This window comes from Rhipicephalus sanguineus, unplaced genomic scaffold (genome assembly GCF_013339695.2).
Source record: "Rhipicephalus sanguineus isolate Rsan-2018 unplaced genomic scaffold, BIME_Rsan_1.4 Seq11889, whole genome shotgun sequence".
Taxonomy (NCBI): Eukaryota; Metazoa; Arthropoda; class Arachnida; order Ixodida; family Ixodidae; genus Rhipicephalus; species Rhipicephalus sanguineus.
The window spans coordinates 8,228-19,999 of NW_023614457.1; the positions used below are offsets into that span (position 1 = coordinate 8,228).

Genomic DNA, 11,772 nt, shown 5'->3' on the forward strand with positions numbered 1-11,772 from the left:
AACTAAAAGCGCATAGATCACGTGGCTGTCTCCAACAAGAAACAAATTTCGAAGCGCGCGTAGATCACGTGTTTACCTCCAGCCAATGGCGGCGCAGCGTGCGTCACAGCTATCGCAAGAGATTTATAACAAACAAAAAATACAAAAAAACGTGCGTAGATCACGTGACCGCACCTAGCCAAAAGCGGCGCAGCATGCGTCTCAGCCATCGTAGCGAGCTTGCGCAGGCAGGCTACGGTGGCTAGGCAGGAGGTGGCAGCAGGAGGCAGCGGTGGTACCAGTGGTACTTCGCATAGGCGTAGTTTTTGACTGTACCCGTGTAGCACGACAGCCCGCGCGGCAGGAGCGTAGCCAGAAATTTTTTCGAGGGGGGGTTCAACCATACTTTATGTATGTTCGTGCGTGCGTTTGTATGTGCGCGTGTATATATACGCAAGCAAAACTGAAAAATTTCGGGGGGGGGGGTTTGAACCCCACGAACCCCCAACCCCCCCCCCTGGCTACTCCCTGCCGCGCGGCTTCTGCAAGGACGCGTTCCTCAAGATCTGGATTAAACCGCTGAAAAGTCAGGAAGCATCGGAAGCAGAATAATTTAAAGCAGCAGCGAGTCGGCGTGCCTAGGGACCGTAGGCGTGCCCCAAGGTACGTAGTACCTCGGACAGCCGGGATAATCTTCCGCCGCCGCTGCAGCGTCCGCTTTAGTGGTTTCTGCTCGTGTATCTCCCGAAGCAACGGTTCGAAAAGATGAAAACTATTTCTTTTCGGTGTTTTCGTTGCATAACTTATTTCGGTACGAAATTAAATTTTTAGAAAACGAACAAAATGGAATGAATTCTCGAAGTGGTGATGGCGGCGGCGGCGGCGGCATGCAGGAGGGGCAGAAAAAATGTGAACATTAGGCAGTTTTCGAATAGCGTACGCTACGTTAGCGTTAGCATGTGCGGACCGCTATTTTCGTCACTTAACTGGAGCCCGCAAGCGGTTAACGTACGACGCATGCGCAGTTGCGCGATAAGCCAACGCAAAGCCTTGCGTACGCTATTCGAAAGCTCCCTATTTTCGACGCTAGCGAACGTGGTTTTCCGGAGGCTCTGGCGTTTTCGCTTTTTCTTTGCTTCTCAAGTGCGAGTTCGCCATTAACGTTGGCTATGGGGACTCTGTTGCCTTTCTCGTGTCCGCGGTGGTATCATTTGTGCGCGCTTAAATTAAACATAGGCATGCATGGTTTCAGAAAAAGGTAATAAATTGTGTGCGCATGGTCCGGAAAGTTAACAACAATCAGCTGCATGATTTAGTTTACTGCTTAGGTACAAATATCAGTCCTGCTTTCTTTAGTCAACATTCATGTGGATTTGGGAAGATGTTGTGTGGTCTTTTTACCCTTTAGATACTTTGTATATACAACTAAGAGGCTTTATATCTGAGAAATCCGTATGGATTTCCTTGCAGCTTCGTGCTACAAACGGGTGGTTGTCTATTTTTCCTTTCTTAACCCTTCCGCCACCTTGCGGGATTCCGCAGAACTGATTTGCAATATGTCTCCAGTTGCTTCGAGTTGTCGATGAATTCGCCCTCGCGCTGCCAATTGCTAGCTTCCTGGTTAGCTCAATTGGTAGAGCGACCGCCCCAGAAAGGCGTTGGTCCCGGGTTCGATCCCCGGACCAGGACGAATTTTTCGGCAATTAGGAGGCTTTCTTTCTGAGATATCCGTATGGATTTTCTTGTGGCTTCGTGCTACAAACCGGTGGTTGTCTGTTTTCCCTTTCTTAAACATGACCTTGAATTCAACAATTGTTTTAATGTGAATTGTGTCACCATGGAAGGAAGGTCATACCGCGTAGGATGCAGCCTCGTCCTTAACGTTCCAGATGACAGCTTGCCTGAGTTTGTGAATGTTTGCGGACTATTTTATGTGAACAAAGTTCTTTTGATCGTGTTGGAGCTACTTAAAACTGTTTGCTTCGATGAACACTTCCATGTGTTTGTTGTTAGCACGACTGACAAGTACAGAATCGCAACATCCTTCTCAGAGTTTTTGATGGAGCCACTCTACATACGTAAACACATGGGGCGCAGCATTATAAGCACTCGACATGCCTTGTTTTAAAATATTTATTCGATTACAAATGTCGATTGCTTCGTTGCCAATTGGCGTGTATGTCTCTTTTCTGACTCGGTGTCATTTTCAATCACACGCTTGTAGTGCAGCACTTGTATGCCCGCTAAACACAGCATCCCTGCACTTTACTACAGAAGCTCTCCTATTTTCAGAGCATGTGCTCCTAACCTGCCAACGCATGTTACCATTTTTTAAGTATATCTACGTGAATGCATCTATGTATGTATATGTGTATTCATGCATTACATGTATAGGTCTGTATTTTATCTTGACATAATTTGTCTGGCTGGTTTTTTGCACTGCTATTTTTCACATACTTGTTCAGTTTTATCGCTTATTTGTTGCTTCTGCTGCTGAGGAGGTAAAATATTCGAGTGTACTTATTTGGAACAAGGCCGTTCTTTAGGTTGTAGATACTTCGTATAAACTGATACCAGTGATTTCTCATGTTGTTTCACTTTTGTTGTATTGCAATACACGCAATAAAATAAAGAGCGTGTAGATGGCCTCACATTAAATCACAGTATCGAGAAGTCACGAACACATCTCATTATATTACAGTTTTTTGACAGATTGTTCTACTGCCAGCTTCTATGCTATATATATATAATATATATATATATATTATAGATATATATATATATAATATATATATATATATATATATATAGATATGCGTGTGTGTGACGCTAGATGACGGAGACGTGGTTCGGCTCACATGCCATACTTTGTTGCATTTTCCATCTGATCCATCGTCCCTACACCCTTCTCAGGCACAAAAGCTCCGTTAGCGCCCATTTTAGGGTGGGAATCATGCAAACACCCAAAGAAAATGGTGTATTTTTCAAAAGCAGTCATTCGTCGGTGTTAAAGGGTGTTGCAAAGGGTGTTAAAACGTAAAAGAACCCTTTTTACACCCTTTTGGGTGTAATATTTTTTACTGTGTATAGCAAAGATAACTTTTCTCCCCAGAAGGGCCTACGAAGATCGTTACGGCCTTCCAGAAAAGCCTCCGATTAACTGTGAGGATCATTGGCTTTCGCCGTACGTATGCGCAGAGGGAAACCACTGGCAATGATTATCCCAATTACGTTTGGACAAATGAAGTACGACCGAAACATTTCAGTTTCTTTAGTTTGGTCATCACACTGGCTGATAAGTAGATGTGAAATTATAGAAGGAATCATTTTTCTTCACTATTACAAATGAGAGCAACGGTACTTGCACATTTATGTTGTTGTATCTGGGGAGTTATAGTGCAAAATTATGAATACTTGCTCTCTGCAGCTATTAGCGTGTATAGAAAACGCTTCAGAGCACCGAAAAAATGTTAAAAGAGCTTGGATTTTTGGCAAGATATTATTGTCAGATGTGAAAGCTGAGAACGTATACTCTCTGAAGGTGCAGCGTACGAAGGCGTAAATGCCCGGCACAAGGTACCAAAGATGCGTTTTTGTACAGTGTATTAGTGTTTGTCTCAGTCTACACCACTGTCAGAAGTCCTTACTGCTGAGGTCCGTGGCCGCATCGACTTTGCGGCTGGTTATCCCCACTTATGCCAGAGTCCTAGGAACCTCCTCCGAGCGCATGCGACACTGGGTGATACACTTGAAAAGTAGGTGAAGAAAAGGACTGCTATGAGTTTGAACTTACGGGGAATATATAGTTTATGCCATTGCCATTCATGATTTCTTCGCGAACAGCGAGGTGATGTGCCGGCAACGGTGTACGCGGGCCAGTGCTCATGACTGTGGATAGTGGAAGCTTGTGTCTTCGTGGGAATGCTGTGCTTTGCTCCCGAGTCCTACAGTCTATCGGCACGAATTCCCAACTCAAGACTGAGCTACGTGAGGGCACCTAGTATCCACCTAGCAGGAATCATTCGAGAAAATTCTGCTGATTGTCTATTCGTAAGTTAGGAATGAATAGGATCCGTTCGTCAGAGATACGACATATAAATTCGTCGGAGGCTTGGCGTGATTCAACCGCACGCAAGGTTTACGAGGAAAAGAACCTTCGAGTGGCGGAAATGCTTGCGGGTAGCGTGAAAGGCGATGACGGGGTAATGCAATGAAGCTCTTCTTCCGCTTTTATAAGCAGGAGCAATAAAGTAATAACCATGAAGATGTAACCATTCGCTCCGACCAAAGATTTATATTTGCTCTATTCTCGGATAGCCCTTCAAATCCGCCAATCTAAGAAATATCTAATTTAAGCATATGGCCCCATATTAGCGTGAACTTTTGGGTAACACCCACAGGGTGTGATACTTGACTATTTAAAAGCAAAGAGTAGAAATGCCGTTGTCTACAGAACGTTATCTACTGAACATGAATACGCTTAAATTCTTAAGCAGAACAGCATTTCTGTGGTCAAGATGCATTTGTAAAGAGATCGATAATGGGGCTAGTTGATATATTCATTCAGTGAATTGGGAGCTCGGTTCTTTATCATCCTTTGTCTATTTCCGCGGTCCCAGTTCACTGAATGAAATATGCAGTTTGGTAAGTCAATTATTCGCGCCTCTTTAGGCACTTCTAACGACATGTATCAGCGCATTGCAAAATTATATATTGCGCGAGGGAGAAAAAGCGCAAATGAGTAAGTATCCAGTATAAGTTACCCTGGGCTAAGAGTGTAAATCCCATAATGTGCTCTAAAACGAAATATACGTCAACGGATAACATTACTGAGCGTGTTTGCCAAATCACACATTCACTGAGGCTTAGTTTATGAGCAGAAAGCCCTTAACATGTGCTGAGATGGTACACTTAAAAAGCACGAGCTACGTAGCTAATCTCTCAGGACCTCAATACAGTTCTTTTTCTGTCTGTCTCTCTCTCTCTCCACAACGTATTACTTTAGGACTGCATGTTTGGCCTCACTTGACGCATCGCGGCAGGCAACTTACACAATTTAAGGGCGTGAAAAATTATATTCTCTATCTTTCAGCACTGTGACCCGATCCTCTCCTTGTATCACTACTTGACCAAGGCAGTATTTTTAGCGAGGCAGTAAGTGAACATGACAGTATCTATATTTCTACAGAAACTTGTGGAATAATAGCAAATGATGGCGTTTCGCGTGCCAAAACCGCGATATGATTGTGAGGCGCACGGTATTGGAAGGCTATATAAGCATTAATTTCGACCACCTGCGCTACTAACAGCGAAGCGCTTTTGGAAATAGCTTCTTTTCAGCCCGTACCAAAAAAAACTATCATCATCATAAACGGGTATGCGCCACAGATATTCGGTAAGTCCACTAGAAACCACTGGTCCACTAAAGTGAAGAAGGCAAGAGCCCAACAAATGGCTGCGAAGCGACGGCGGTGAGCCGAAGACCCCGAGTACGTACAACGAGATAATACTTGGAAACGGGAAAGGTAACGGCAGCCGCGAGAATACCCTGAAGCGATAGAAGGACTACGCCACCGACGACGTACCCTTGTCGTGTCTGCGACTGCCCATGTTTCAACTCGAACCTCTCCGCACTGAGAATCAACGTAGAAGCAACCTAGCATCGCCTAGCTAAATCCCTAGCAACGACGTAAAAGCAACCTAAAAACAACCTGCATCACTTATCGAAGGCCGAGAAACAACCTAGAAGCAAGCGGACAAGTCTTCGGAATCGTCCAGTTTCGCTGTTTCAATTGCTTACGCGGCTAAGTGCAAGGTTCGCCAATTTTTTAATGGAACTGACAACAAATGTTTGTGGTAGCTGTTTTCTCTAGGGCAACAGAAAGCTGAGCGGTGAGTGTCTAATCATGCAGTGGTAACGGGAGTTGCAGGCGTTGGCACTACACTATCACCAGGCCCCGGAAAGTCTCAAGTTCTCGCGATCGCCGCAGAGGGCGAAAAAATCGACCGCGGCGAGTTCCATCGATATGCGCGCAGAGTGGAGCTACTGACTCCTCTTTTAGCGGTCGGCTATCTTAGTTTGCATTTTCCCTGCTAGGGGCGCTAAACCACCCAAATTTTACACTTTAAGAAATTGTTTTGCGCAAGCCAATGAATCATTCAAACATGTTATTTTGCTTTGGATAGCTAGAGAGTTACTTATGTTTAGACTTAATATGTATAGCTGCTTTTAATTGAAGTGTCAACGTTTTAGGACTTCAGTGATGACTAACAGGACCAAAATCCAATTTGTATTCATCTCTTCCGTGGCTGTTGGCGTTCAAATTGTTCGGCGGCAACGTGAATGCGGAAGCACCTTTCGCTTCAGTTCGCAGACGCCCTTTTATCTTTACAGCAATAGTAGCTGACTCAGTTTACCGGCAAATTTAGGAATGCCGCAGCGATCGAGATCGAGGGGTACGTTTCACGCTTTCATGGAGTCGATCTGTTGATTCCGCACCGTAAACAGGTAAGCCGGATCGTCAGTTATGCTCTTGTTCAATGGTCCGTCGTCGTTTCTTTGACATTTGTTACATCAACTAATATATTGCTCTAATGACGAATACATAAACCACATATTGTTCAGTGTCAGCTTTGCATTGCCGTGTAAAGCCCGTTTCACATGACACAAAAAGTAGCGATTTTCAGGCCGCGAATTCGCTCGCAGCGAAAAAAATGACCGTTCGCTCCCGCCGCAGCGGTCAGTGGCGAGCGACCAACATGTTGGAGATTTTTCGCTCTGTTCGCAGCGGCAGAGCGATTTTTCGGTCTGAACCCTTCGAAATAGCACCGGCTCGGCCGAGCCGTCGAAATTGCGCCAACGAGTTTGTTTTGGTTGTGGCCGTTGTTGCGTATTCTCAAGCGAATTTAGATTGTAAAGTGTTTTTAAATGGCAAGACAGGCGTGCTCTTCGCTACCGGTGCTGAAATGTTAAGAATATCATAACGGCCAGATTGTTACATTACATTCGAAATTTATGCAGTATCTGCCATGGTCTGCCACGAACAACGGCAGCAAGCAACATTGCGGTGCGACAGTCGCAGAGCGAAAATCGCAGATCATTCGCTGTCCATGTTCCATGTGAAACGAAACCGCCATTAGCGGCGGTTGCGAGCAGAGCGAATAGAGCGAACCGAGCGATTGTCTTCGCTGCAATCGCGGCATGTGAAACAGCCTTAACTTGCACACGCGACACGTCTGGTTTGTGATTTCGGTGTACTGTACCTAAAGGGATTGCGCGTGATTTTTCAATAGGACGCCTAGGCAATTTGAAGTGGCTATGCGTGCAGCGTTTCTAATAATCGAGCACAAGTTTTTTAAAAGAGATTTTATATCCGCGAGGGGCGCGAACAGCGGTGATTATTGAACGTAATGGTAATCGCATTAGGTGAAAGAGAACGTTCTTTGGGGTTCTTCATGAATGATTAGATTGTGTTAAACATTTAGATTATTATCAGCAGTCCTTAAAGTCAAGGGGGCTTAAAGTTAATGCGGTCTCTGGGGGTCTCATACCCCTCCACCGATATTGAGATCTAAGACTTATCTCGCCAGAATGTAGGGGTGTGTGTGTGTTGGGACCGTCGAGATTGTTCAGAAACTCTTATCATTCCTTGGTTTCACGATTACTATAAAATCTAAATTTTGAACGAATTTTGCCTGATGAGTATTTTGTACCTTCCACCCTGTAACGGCAGTGGTTTCGCGAATAATATTTCTTATGTCACAAGTGTCGAAGCTTCGTTTCGCTGCTTCCATAGATGGTAATTTTCATTGTTTACTTGATTGAAAGTGTGTATTTCATCTGATGTTTTTTTCTAAAGCGGATATAGAATTAATGTAATGATGTGTACTTTCAGAATACCAAGATTTCCCCGACTTCTCTCCAGAGCTCTCAGCATCAAGGCGTGAGACCAGTAAGTGGGAGCTTTCCAAAAATAAAGCACAATGCCATTGCTCCTGCTTAAATTTATATAGTGATATACAGCATTCTTTTCCAGTGCCCCTCAATATCTCTCCACCAATACAAGAGCCAGCATCCCAGGGGGCACAGGAGCCATTGCCAACAGCACCAACTACACAGAGTAGGTATTCTTCCTCTTATTAAAGCAAGATTAATGCAAGATTACATAGTAATTCCAGTAAGTGTGTCTTCATTCTACAAAAAAAAAGGAATTATTCCCACATGCGTCCCCAATATAAATATTGGCACTACAACTGGTTAATGATACAGCTCATTACATTAAATAGATGCTTTCATTAAATAAACGCCCTTTTGTTTTAACGTTTTACTATCTGCCACTGGGTGTGTGCCTACTTTTGGCCAGTCATATACGTGGCTGTGTGACAAAAAATACATTTTGCCTGTGTTTATTTTGTTCTCATAACATGCAAAAATACCAAATTAGCCTTTTACACTAGCCTGGTATTTCAATTTGGGCACAGCTTGCAAATTTTGTAAGGGATGCACACAAAATTCCAGGTAATAATACGTTGCATTAAAATACAAATGTACGTGTTTCTAGTGTACCAAACTTAGCAAACCATTTAACCAAAGTGTAAGTTTTAAAGCCTCTTGCTTAGACTTAACATTAGTGATGTGGCTTTTTGATTTTCCAGGAACCCCAAGAGCCAGGACCAGGACCCGGAAAGTGCTCACTCCATGTTATATGAAGAGGCTTCACTACTGCGACGAGAACTCCCACCTCCATCAAATTGTTGCAAGACTTAAAAAGTCCAAGAAACCAATTGCATCTCATGCGCAGCTTCTTCTTGAAGCAGGCAGGTACCTAAAGAAGGATTTTTGGAAATTCTAAGAGTGCAAATGCATCTGCAACCACTGAAAAAACATGGGAGACGATGGCCGATGCAACTTAGACAGTTTGCCCTCAGTCTTTACTTTACAAGCCTGAGGCATATAAATATCTATCAAAGGTACTAAGTAGGGGTGTGCGAATAGTGAAATTTCATCTCGAATCGAATAGTGCCGCATAGTGGCCGAAAATATCGAATAGTATCGAAGCGTGCACTGTCAGTAACGGCAAGAGAAAGGAAAAATCAAGAAAGCTACGGCGTGGTGACAGGTTTGTTACGTGCTTGTTCGGGATTTTTTTTTTTTCAGGTTTTATGGGCGCGCAACCATGTTGATAGAAGAGCTGCCATTCCAGTTAGCCGTGCCACTCTTAACCTCTTGGGCAACAGAGGGTGGTGGTACGGTAGCTAGTTTTTTTTTGTATAATTGTACAATATGGCTCATCTGACAACGGTCACGTTATTGTGCTCCATGGCCATGCTCTGGGCCCAAAAATCTTCAGGCGCCCGTTCACAGCAGCGTTTTGTTTGAGCACCGGAACGATGGGAGTTTCTGAACGAGTGGTGCAGTACGGCAGTGGCGAATGTGCAGCGTGATCAAATTTTCACATGTGAAGCCAATCCTCAAGGGTTTCGCATGCCAAATTCGGGACGTTCTACGGCACTTGCGGCATACGCGACCGAACTATTCAAAAGTCCGTACCTTCGTTTCGGAAGTGAAGTTGAGAAGGGCTTGCCACTTTTCTTGTCTTTCTCTTTTTTTTCGTGCTGAAATAACATAACCTCCTCTAAGGTAAACACGTGCTCATTTTCGAACCAGGAAATTGGTGAAAGTTTTAACGAAGGCCTATTGTAACGACGTTAGCGTTAGTTTTAGCCACCCCACCTTCACCAAGTTGCACCATTGGCCTTTGTCGCGTTTTAGATATTCGTACTGTCGAATTATTCGAAAGTTTGAATACTAGCTATTCGAAAGTCGAATCGAATTATTCGATTAGTTAGTATTCGATTCGAATTCGAAACTCGAATATTCGCACACCCCTAGTACTGAGCCTTCCCACAGTGAAGTCCTGAAGGACGTGGCTGTCGGCCGTAAATATAAAGACAGGAGTTCTGCCTCAGATTCTCGAGTTATTCAAAGAAAAGGCAAGAAAAAAAATTGGGAAATTCAAGACAGAGCTTGCTGCCTAATTTTTGACAAAATTTCATTAAAAAGAAATCTGCAGTATGACCCTAAGGAAGACATCATACATGGATATGTTGATAATGCCAGAGAAAGAACAAATGGCACAGCGCACACTGCAGCACTTGTGGTCTCTGGGATAGCGAAGAAATGGATACAGCCAGTAGCCTTTTTGAGAAGAGAGGGGACAGTTCGCGCGGCCCCTTTTAATGTCATTGAAAAAGCTAATCATTGAGCTAAAGGCATGTGGCCTCTTCGTCAAAGCATTGGTTTGTGACCAGGGTAGCAGCAATTGCGTTATTGCAAGGACACTGGGTGTGAGCCCTGACAGGCCTTTCTTTATTGCTGATAAATAGAAGATTTCCTTCATTTTTGACGTCCCCCACCTGTTGAAATGTATGAGGAATAATCTGAGGAAGCATGATATTCCTATTGGTGATAAGGTTGCTTCCTGGGGGCATATTAAGATTTGTATGAATCAACACATCACCTGAAACTAAAATGCCTACCTAAACTCACTGAGGGCACATCTATGAAAGTGCATTTGGTAACATGAAAGTAAAGTGGGTGCTCAGCAACAGTGTCTATCTAGCAATAGAAGCATTCATAGCATTTAATGTTCTCCACCAGAAGCCACAAGCACAGCTGAGTTTGTTGTGAAAATAGATCAGTTTGATTCATTAAACAGTTCTTGTGTAAAGATAGCTGAGAGAAAAATGAGGTATACAATTAATACTTCTACAGGGTACATTGAATTCTTGCATTCTTGGATTGCATGGATTAAATCTTGGATATCAAAGAACCTAGGCAACCAAGAACCATTTAGGGCTGGCAGGTGACAATTAAAGGTTTGTATGCTGTGGGCAGATCTGCAGGAATCCTATAACTTCAAGTTTTTGCTCGCTCGTCGTCTGAATCAGGATCCCTTGGAGAACTTGTTTGGGATCATTCGGCAGCAGCACAGCTGTAACGAGACTGCAAACACATTTCAGTTCACTGCCGGTCTCAGGCATATCATTGTCGGGAAGCTCTTCAAGCTTTCAGATGGCAGCAACTGCCAAGCAGATAAGGCTGTTCTTCTAACTGAGCTAAAGAAATTAAGACTCGATCAAGAAAGTCCTACTGTGGCCGACACCTTCAGCTCAAACCTTTCAGACACCGTAGAACCAGCAGATGTACTTGAATCAAACATAGTTTGTTACGTGTCAGGATACCTAGTACAAGCATTTCTGAAAAAAGCACCATGCTTACAGTGCAAGGATCTCTTGAAAGACAAAAGCCAAGATTTGTCTTCACCAAACCAAATCTCCATGATGTTCAAAGCAGTGGAGATGCAGGACAAGACTCTAGGTAATTTAACAGTGCCCACAGAAGCAGCTTTCAATTTTGTCAGAAAATTGGAAGAAGCATTCTCTGTTCAAATAGGTGCTGTAGCACACTTGAGAGGGGTGTCAGAGAAACTGCTTCGTATTATGATGGAGGTGACTAATGGCCCATTTTGCAGTGCTCACTGTCGCAAATTGTTTCTGCAAATGTTTGTACTAGGGGTGTACGAATTGTGAAATTTCACCTCAAATCGAATCGAATAGTGGCCAAAAATATCGAATAGTATACTTACACAAAATGTGTACCGCCAGTTACGGCAAGACAAAGGACAAATCAGGGACGCTACGGCGTGCCGACAGTTTCATTACGCACTTGTTTGAGAGTGGCTTTTGTTTCAGTTTCTATGGGCGCGCAAGCATGTTGATAGAAGAGCCGCC

The 11,772-nt window shown here is 43.8% G+C and overlaps 1 non-coding gene across 1 annotated transcript; it reads left to right on the forward strand.

Annotated features, from left to right (window-relative positions):
- Positions 1-1,594: 1,594 nt before the first annotated feature.
- On the forward strand, positions 1,595-1,668 carry Trnas-aga (transfer RNA serine (anticodon AGA)). The gene has a single exon. It is a non-coding gene; the product is annotated as a tRNA-Ser (tRNA).
- The last annotated feature ends 10,104 nt before the right edge of the window (positions 1,669-11,772 follow it).